Source organism: Fukomys damarensis, unplaced genomic scaffold, assembly GCF_012274545.1.
Source record: "Fukomys damarensis isolate Sample0158 unplaced genomic scaffold, DMR_v1.0_HiC HiC_scaffold_8, whole genome shotgun sequence".
Taxonomy (NCBI): domain Eukaryota; kingdom Metazoa; phylum Chordata; class Mammalia; order Rodentia; family Bathyergidae; genus Fukomys; species Fukomys damarensis.
The window spans coordinates 370,820-379,932 of NW_022900920.1; the positions used below are offsets into that span (position 1 = coordinate 370,820).

The 9,113-nt window shown below is 40.5% G+C and overlaps 1 non-coding gene and 1 pseudogene across 1 annotated transcript; both read left to right on the plus strand.

Annotated features, from left to right (window-relative positions):
- The first annotated feature begins 4,355 nt into the window (after positions 1-4,355).
- LOC117285320 lies at positions 4,356-4,520 on the plus strand. The gene has a single exon (XR_004516334.1). It is a non-coding gene; the product is annotated as a U1 spliceosomal RNA (small nuclear RNA).
- Positions 4,521-7,612: 3,092 nt separating this feature from the next.
- LOC104859970 lies at positions 7,613-8,076 on the plus strand (annotated as a pseudogene).
- Positions 8,077-9,113: the final 1,037 nt, after the last annotated feature.

Consider the following 9,113-nt stretch of genomic DNA (forward strand, 5'->3'; position numbering starts at 1 on the left):
TATACAACAGAAAGTTCTCCTAGCTTCCTGTTCATATTGGCTACCCAGGGCTCTCAAATTTAGTTGCCAAGTCTTGGCATTTACCAGTCTCTGGGAGTGTGAAACTCTGGGTGCGAGAGTTCTCTTGGCCTGGCCTACAGAAGCGTAGACAGAATTGCCACAAAAGCATGAAAACAATAGAATATGATGTCGTGGGCATCTCATGGGAGAAGGATGTTGATTGAAATTCACTTTTGCATCATTGATTTTCCCTGCTGATTGAGCCCTGTTAATCTCATTTGGCAGATAAGCTTCAAAGTGCATGAACTATTTGTGCCTCATTAGTTTCAAACAGATTGATTTTGCTAGGATTGCGAATTGGTCATCTTGTTTTGCAGCCTGTACAAGCCAATTCTGGCTCAGCCTTAGAGATGCAGGAACACAGAACCACAGCAGCCCCTGCAGCCACCACCACTGGAAAGAGAGTAGAGAGCTATCCTAAGTCCATGCTTTGAGTCTTTTCTGGAACCAGGCAAAATAAAATATGGGTTGACGTGAAAGCAAAGGAGGATCATCTCTGATATCTTTTATTCAACTTTCTTGTATTCTACTTGGTGTCTCTCCTCTTTTCCCTAATATTTCCTCTCTCCCCGCCCCCAGCTTAGTTCAAACAAATTTGAAAAATATAAAATAGTGACCAATGAACTACTTACAATATAATGATTCCAGGGGCCAGGGATTTAGCTCAGTGGTTCCACCACCTGCCTTGCAAAAGCAAGGACTCGAGTTCGATCCCTGGTACGAAAAACAAACAAACAAACAATATAATGATTCCAGAGGAAAGCAAAATATAAAACCGAACCTATAGTATAATGGTATTGCTTTATAAAAAGCATAGAAAAAAGCCAGCTGTGGTGGCACATGGCTGTAATTCCAGCCAAGGCAGGAGGATCACAAGTTCAAGGCCAGCTACACAAACACAATTTAGCAAGATGTGATGTAAAACTGAAAAATAAAAAGGATGTAGTTCAGTGTCAGAGTGTTTACCTAGTCTGCCAGAGGCTCTGGATTCAATCTCCAATACTGAAGGGGGGAAAAAAAAGCATACAGAAAAAGAAGATGAAAGTAAAAACCAAGGCCAAATGCAGATAGTGATAGCTTTGAGAGGTAGAATACAGATGATACTAATTTTTTAAGCTTTCTTGCATTTTCAAAATTGGTTAAAATAATTAGTAGCATATTATCAGAAACTTTTCATTAAAAATACAGGTACCTAAAGTCACAAAATGGTACATACATAAGTAAGAAAGAGAGTTCATTCATTCCCTTCAGCAAGGTATATTGATTGGCCTGTAATAATTAAAATAACAGAAACTTAATTCAAGCTAGTCCAAATGAACAAAGGGAAATAGGTTGACTTGGTAGTTAAAATGTCAAGGGCAAACACCAGTTTCTAGCAAAACTTGGTGCAGGGACTCAAGAGGCATCATCAGATCTGTCTCTTTTCATCTCTGCCTTTCTCTGGGCATTGGCCACATGCTTTCCTACTGCAGACCAAACCCCCTTTTTCATTTAAAAGATGATCCCAGATTCATACACTTCCACCCCTGAGAATCTAGAAGTGAGTGATCACCCCCAGTAGCTTGTAAAACAAATACTAGGGAAAAACTGGTAGGACTAGTTAGGGGCATGGACCATGATGAGTCATTCCTGAAATAATCATTGTGACAAGGGATTTGTTGGCCTGGGTCACATATCATGGTGGGGAGTGATGTTAAAGGAAAGGAATGAAGCACAAGAACATTCAAACAGATAATTTCCTCAAACCAAGCAGTCTCTCCTACAGGATCACATGATGTAGTCTAGTTAGAAGTTAAGCCAAGGCAGGCATGGTAGGAACATCTATAATTTCAGTACTCTGGAAGGCTGAAGCAGGAAGATCACAATTTTGAGCTCAGACTGGGTACCTTCATGACTTGAGTAAGTCCCCGCGCCCCTCAAAAAACAAAAACAAAAAAACTTAAAGTCTTGGGTTGGGGATTTAGATCAGTGTGAAACCACTGGGTTCAATCTCCAATACAACCAAAGACAGAAGAAAAGATAAGAAGGAAGGAGTGAATGAACGAAGGGAAGGAGGGAGGGAGGAAAAGCAAGAATAGGAAACCGGGATAGAAAACACACAAGATTAAAAATAAGTTCACTGTAACAACATAAAAGATGGCATAAAACAGAACATGACTGGTTATCAAACCATAACACAGACAATAAACTCTAGATCAGAAGAATTCAGGACCTGAATGATCTGAGGAAAATTCATGGAAGAGAAGGGACTTGAGCCAAGTCCAGAAAAATGATAAGGTTTGGAAAACAAATAGAAACTTGAATGTTAGTCCAGATTATGGGAATGCCCGGCGCACAGCCATGGAGATGGTCAAAGGTAAGATGTGTGAGAACAGAACAAAGGGCTTAGGAAGAAGCCCTGTGAAAGTAGCTCAAGCTCCAGGGAAGAGGTGTAAATTGGGGCTACAGTGTACAGTCCTTGAAAGCTAGGGTCACAATTTTGTATATATGCTGCCGAAGCAAGAACAAGCTCATAATTTTGAATTTTATGTGGTTACCAATGAAGAGTCACAAAAGTTAAACAAGGAGTGGTGTTTGGAGATGGCAGGTAAAAGCAGTTTCTCTGGTGGCAGCAGCAGGATGAACTGGAGCCCAGAAATATTAGAGTCAAGAGGTTACTTTAATAGCCTAGGTGTGAAGTAATAAGGGCTGGAACTGGGGAGGTGACAGGAGGAATGGAAAGGACGACATTTCCTTCATTAACTCATTCGGTCAGCAAGTATTTATTAATCACTGAGAACCAGGAACTGTGTTAGATTTGGGCACTGCTCACAGAGAAAAGCATGGGAAGATTTCCTTCTGCTGAGACACAAGTTCCTCAGTAGAAGGTAATCAAAGATGATCCTATAGCTGACCAAGATCATGGTATTGCCATAAAGAGAAGTAGGAAGTCAGGAGAAAGACTGATTTTGAACATCTAAGAACAAATAATTTTGAGTTTAGTGTAAGGCAAGGCAGATAGGTGGGACTATCCAGCAGTCTCAGGGGGAAATAGAGGACTTGAACTGGGAAAGAAGGTGAAGGCAGAGGTAAAGATGAGGATACCTCTTCAAGGAGGGAGATTCAAATCCACTAGGACTTGGGGAAGGTCTGATCCAGCCTGCCTGAGCTTCATTCCAAGCCCAGAGCAGGGAGAGAAACAGATCTCTTTGCTCTGCATCAGGTATAATATAAACCTGTACAGATCTATGCCCCTTCCTGATTCCTAACACAATGGTCCTGCCAGCCACATGCAAGCTGAGATGACTTTTCAAGAAGTTGATTGTTTGCAACCTTCTATGTCACTCCCTTTCCATCCCCGGTTTGAACGATACTCTTCCTTCCTCTCAGTTACGAAAGGGTGTGCTGCAGCCTCATGGTAAACTGTGGACAGAAATAAACCTTGTTCAAGTGTAGCAAGAATATTTATATCCAATCTCATAATATCAATGCAGGCATAATTATGGCCAATCCTGTGATTGCATTGTGGGTATCAGGCACCCAAAACCACCCCAGTGTACTGCAAAGACCAAGGAGATAAGGCTATTGGGACAGAGAGCTTCTGGGCCAACTGATGCTCCGAGAAGCCCAGCCAAACAGGGTGGGTTATTTACAGATTATAGAGGGGCTTTACCAATGAATGTGGTCAAGGAAGTGACAATTTCACAATTATACAGCTCAAATTCCCATTTCAGTAGTACTGCTTTTATTAATAATTGTAAAAAATTATAAAATCAGGGCTTATTCATTGCACATAGTATAGGAAATATGGAAAATGATCCATGATCCCATAATCCAAAAATAACATTAACAGCTTTATATTTGTAATTACAGTATGTCACTTTGCATGTGTGCATTTTGCACTTTGCATGTTTTCTGTCACACTGTAAATTGTTCTTTTTATTAGTATATGTTTGCAATATGTAATAAATACATTCACCATAGGGTATTGGTATGTATACATATCACATCTATACCTTATTTATTTAATTTAATGTCACAACTACTTCTTCGTTTGGGTGGTACTGGGGATTGAACTGAGTACCTTCACTCTGAGCTACATCCCCAGCCTTTTTTTTTTTCTTTTTTCTTTTTTCTTTTTTCTTTTTTTTTTTTGAGACAGGGCTTCATTAAGTTGCAGTTTGCTTAGATGGGACTCAAACATGGAACCCTCCTACCTTAGCCTCCCAGAATGCTGAGATTACAAGCATGTGCTGCTATTCCTACATGCATTACTTAGATATATTCTAAAGCATTGTTCAAAACAATTCTATTGTATGCTTACCTGGTAGGAAAGATACCACGATCACAAAGGTAATTCTCCCAGAGTGAGGCTCATCCATTGTGTTTCAGATGTGCTGACCCCTGCGATTTCACAAAATGCAGGAAACTTGACTGCATTACTTTGTAGTAGTGGGGCACTGTGTTCGTGCTCTCCCCTGGATATTAAGTAAATTTTAATGTGGTATATTCACATAATGAAACATTATTTAGCAGTTCAAAGGAATAAATTAGAGCTTTATGTATCAAGATAAGTATTAATATAAGATATGTAATATAGATACATAATGTAATATAATATGTAGGATATAATTAATTGACTGTAGAAAAGTCTCAGGTTTACAGAGAAATTGAGAACAAAATACAGAGCACTAATTGTCAAACCACCAGCCCCACAGTTTTCTCTCTTATTAACATCTTGCATTCATATGATGCACTCATTACACAAATGATGAGCCAATATTGATATGTTATCAACTAAAGTCCATAGTTTCCACTGGGCTTCAGTCTTTGTTTTACACACTCTAAATTTTGACAAATGTGAAATGACATTTATATACCACACGGTATCAACTGAAGTTTCACTGCCCTAGAAACCCTCAGTGCTCCACCTATTCCTGCCTCCCTCCACCCACACACCTGGCAACCTCTGCTTTTTCTGCTCTCTCCACTGGCTTGGGTGGGGACAGAGGGTGGTGACTGTGTGGCCAAGAGACAAGAAAATGTATAAGTAAGAACTTGGCACTGCGGTCTTGGAGCATGACAGCCTTGAAGGTAAGAGTTTTGTGTGGGGAGACGCTCTAAGACTCCCCAGAGAATATTTACTTTTTTCAGTCAGTTTATCACCCCAGCAGGAAGATGGACTCTGATATAGGGCTCCTGGTTCAAATCTCAACTTATTCACTCATTGGCTATTTGACTTTAGGTAAATGGCTAAGCCTTGAAGGCTTCAGTTCCTAAAGGAGAATACAAGAACACCATCCCAGAACTGTTGTGCAGGTTCAACGATATTTTATATATACAACATGCTAAGAAAGTACCTTGCATAGTGTGTGTGTTCAATGAATGTTAGCAGTGATGATGGTGATGGTGATGGTGATAAAGAATCTGTTCTTTTAAAAAAGTGAACAGTCATCCCAAGAGCATAAGATAACCAAGTCAAGATCAGCGTGATTCTTATACACTTTTCACCTAGAGAAAGGCTCTGTGCTTTTCACCATATCAAGCATGACCTGGATTCAAGTGGGTGGGGAACTGCAGGAGCAAAAAAATAGAAACACCTCATTAGATACTGAAAAGGAATTTGGGCAACTGTCAGGATTTTTGCATGCTATCTGCCAGTCTAGATATATGTTCCTGTGTTTGTATTTGTTCTCATGTGTAACTGTCTCTAGAGCCTATCTTTCGGTTGCTAAAGCTGGCCACTGCAGATGAGTTTTTAAATGGATATATGGCCTTTGAAATTCTACTTCTCACCCAATAAAGAGATTTCTATCTGTAATATCTCTACATGTGCTCCACTAATTAGGAGACATCCTACATCCCTCCTTTTCTTTAATTCCCAAGCAAACATTGGTGCCTTTATCTTCAAAACAACCTATTTCTCTCCCCCTTTCTACTGTCACCAGTAATGTTCAGAAAGCATCCTTCATTCCTCTCCTAGACCACCAACCTCTGACACACTTGTGGGCCATTTTCCCACAGAAATCAGGGTACATTTAAAAACTGTAAATCACATCATGACTCCCTACCTATCTTAGGCCTAGTTCCTAGAAGCAGATCCTGAGATGAGGAAACATAAGCAAGTAATTTACTTAATAAGTACTCTAGGAGACAAGAGTAAGGGAATGGGGAGAGGTTGGACAGGAAAGGAGAAGATATTAAGCAAGGAGGAAGCCTGAAAGCCTAAAGTTTAGACACAGCCCCAGCCTGGGCCAGATTCCTCTAGGAAGCTGCGGATTGTAAATAGCATAAAGAATCTTGTTCCTCCTAAAGACAAGGGCCTGGGCCCACTGGGCTAGCTGAGTCCTTGGCTAGGAAGCTTTGGAAGGAGCTTTCTGAGCAGACAGGCAAAGTGCTCTAATGACCAAGGGCGATCCTTGGAACAAAGTTATAGGTGCTTAGAACTACAAGCACGCAGAAGCTGAGGACTGGCATACAAAGGCTGGGAGCTGGCCAATTGAAACAGCAAAAAGGATCCAGGAGCACGCCAACTAACCTGGTCCTCTGCAGGTTCTTGTCTCAGGTCCTTGTTCATTTTCTTGATAACACATCTCACAATTTAAAGTATTTTATGGAATAAATTGTCTCTGTACTTGTTTGTAGTTTGTTTTCCCCAACTAAAGTGAAATCTCCAAGACTGTAGCCAGATTTATTGGCCTTTGTACCCCAATTCCTAGAACAGAGATGAAACATTATGGATCTTCTATAGGAATTTGTGGGAGTTAGTCAGATGTGGTGCTGCATACCTGTAACCCCAGCATTCGGGGAGTCTGGGGCAGGAAGATCACAAGTTCAAACCCACCCTGGACAGCATAGCAAGATGCTGTCTCAAGATAAAAAAAATTAAAAATGGATATGGATAGCTCAGTTGGAGATTCAATCCCCAGTATAGCTACACACACTGACACACACACACACAAGCATACACACACACATGTACACACATTGATAAATGGAGAATATAGCTTTAGTTTGAATACCTTCAGTAATAAGGAACTTCTCTAGCACAGTGCAGCTCATCTCCTTTTTGAAAAGCCTCAGCTTTTTTCAATATGAAAAGCCTGTCCTAAGCCTGAACTCTGTTCCTCTTCCCCCTCATTTGCTCAATCTTGTCTCTTCCCAGAAATGACTCAGAAGATGATGACTTCTTCTCCATCAGATTTTTTAATATCCAAAATGTCTCCCATTTATTTTCTGCAGGTTAACTAACCTCAACTCCTCCAAAGGTTCTTCATTTGATGTGGATTTTAGGCCCATTAACATGCATATATGTTCTAGTCTGATGCAATTCTTTTTACCAAGCCATACGAAACAGCAATCCTTTCCATTACACTCTGAATACACCTAGTCTTAGAAGGTAATACAGATGGAGGCAGACAAGAATTTCAAGGAGTCCCACTGCTGCCATAAGGGGGAAGCTTGGTGGCAGACTCAGCACCAGCTGGCTCCCTCCCCTGTATACCTAAGGCCAAAGTGGCAAAGATGACCTCCGGAGTGCAAGTTGCTGATAAGTATGTCGCATTTTTATGACATGAAAATTCAGAAAAGCTTCACACGAGAGGGAATAAAGAAAACAGAGAAGGCTGTCATTTTTTTGTCTCAGTGCACAGATAAAGTACATCATCACTGAAAAACACGAAGAGATCTTGGCTAGAGATATTGGTTGGTATGCCTACCACTGACTGATCCTTTCATGTATTTTGTGGGAATGCTTCCTGAAAAAGATTGCTGCTATGCTTTGTGTGACAAAGCTTTGAAACCAAGGGATCCAGAAAAGAAGAGTTGATTTTGTGTGCATGGGTGTGGACACCGGAGCTAGCATCTCTGCAGAGTAAAGTGCAAAGTATCGGCAAGCTCCAAGGATGCCTTCAAAATAAAATTTCAAGACATAAAATATAAATGTCAAGCAAACGAGCTAGAAGACCTCAATCAGGCTTTATTGCTGAAAAGCTAGGTGTATCCTTATTTGTAGCCTTTGAAGGGCACCCTGTGTAGACAATCTTTCAAGTCACAAATCAAAAGCTTCCATATTTAATGTTGTGTTCTTGCTCTGTAAGTAAAGCTAATACAATTAGGCCATGGTCTCACTGAGGGGTGTGTTTGTCTTGTCATCTTTTAGAGTAAAAAAATTGCCGGGGATTTAGCTCAGCGGTTCGGTGGCTTGCCTTGCAAGCGCAAGGACCCAAGTTCAATCCCCAGAACCAAATAAAAAAAAGAATAAAAAAACTAAACATGTGCAAATGCAGCCCTAAATACCTTAACATCTAAAGAGAGGGGAAAAAAATGGAGGACTGAAGCTGAAGGTTATCAACTAATGCTCCAGAGTCAGCAGACCCAGGGTTGAATCCCAGCTCCCCTTACTGAATGACTGATCTTTTTTTTGTTGTTTTTTGAGACAGGGTCTCACTACGTAGTTGAGACTGACCTGAAACTCACTATGTACCCCAGGCTGGTCTCAAACTCACAGTGATCCTCCTGCCTCAGTCTCCTGAGTGCTGGGATTACAGGCATGCACCACCACGTCCGGCCTGAATGATTGATCTTGTTCAAAAATGCTTATTTTGCTACACTTGTTTCTTGACTATACAATGGGAAAATAAGACAATCCACATTACAGAGTCATTGTAAGAGTTAAAATAAACAAGGCAGTGGGTATAAACCACTTAGCAGAGGAGGCACATTTTAAAGTACTAAATCCTTTCCAAACTTGACCTCTGACCTAGTGGCTCTCCATGTCCCTCAATCTACTTGTTTCCAGTCAAAACCTCCGGGCTACTCAGCTCAGTCACCTTCATACTTCTTCACTCATGATAAGGTATCCTGGTGATATCCTGACTACTATTTCTTACCATTTTCTCATCCTCATCAGAACTCTACCTCTCTATTTCACTTCTTCCATATCCATTCTCCTTTTCTCTTTTACTTGTTCTCCTTGCTCAATTAATTCTTTCTTATTTATTTTCCTTATTTCTCTCCCTCCACCCCATCTTTTTTTTTTTTTTTTTTTTTTTTTTTTTTTTTTGTGTGTTTCT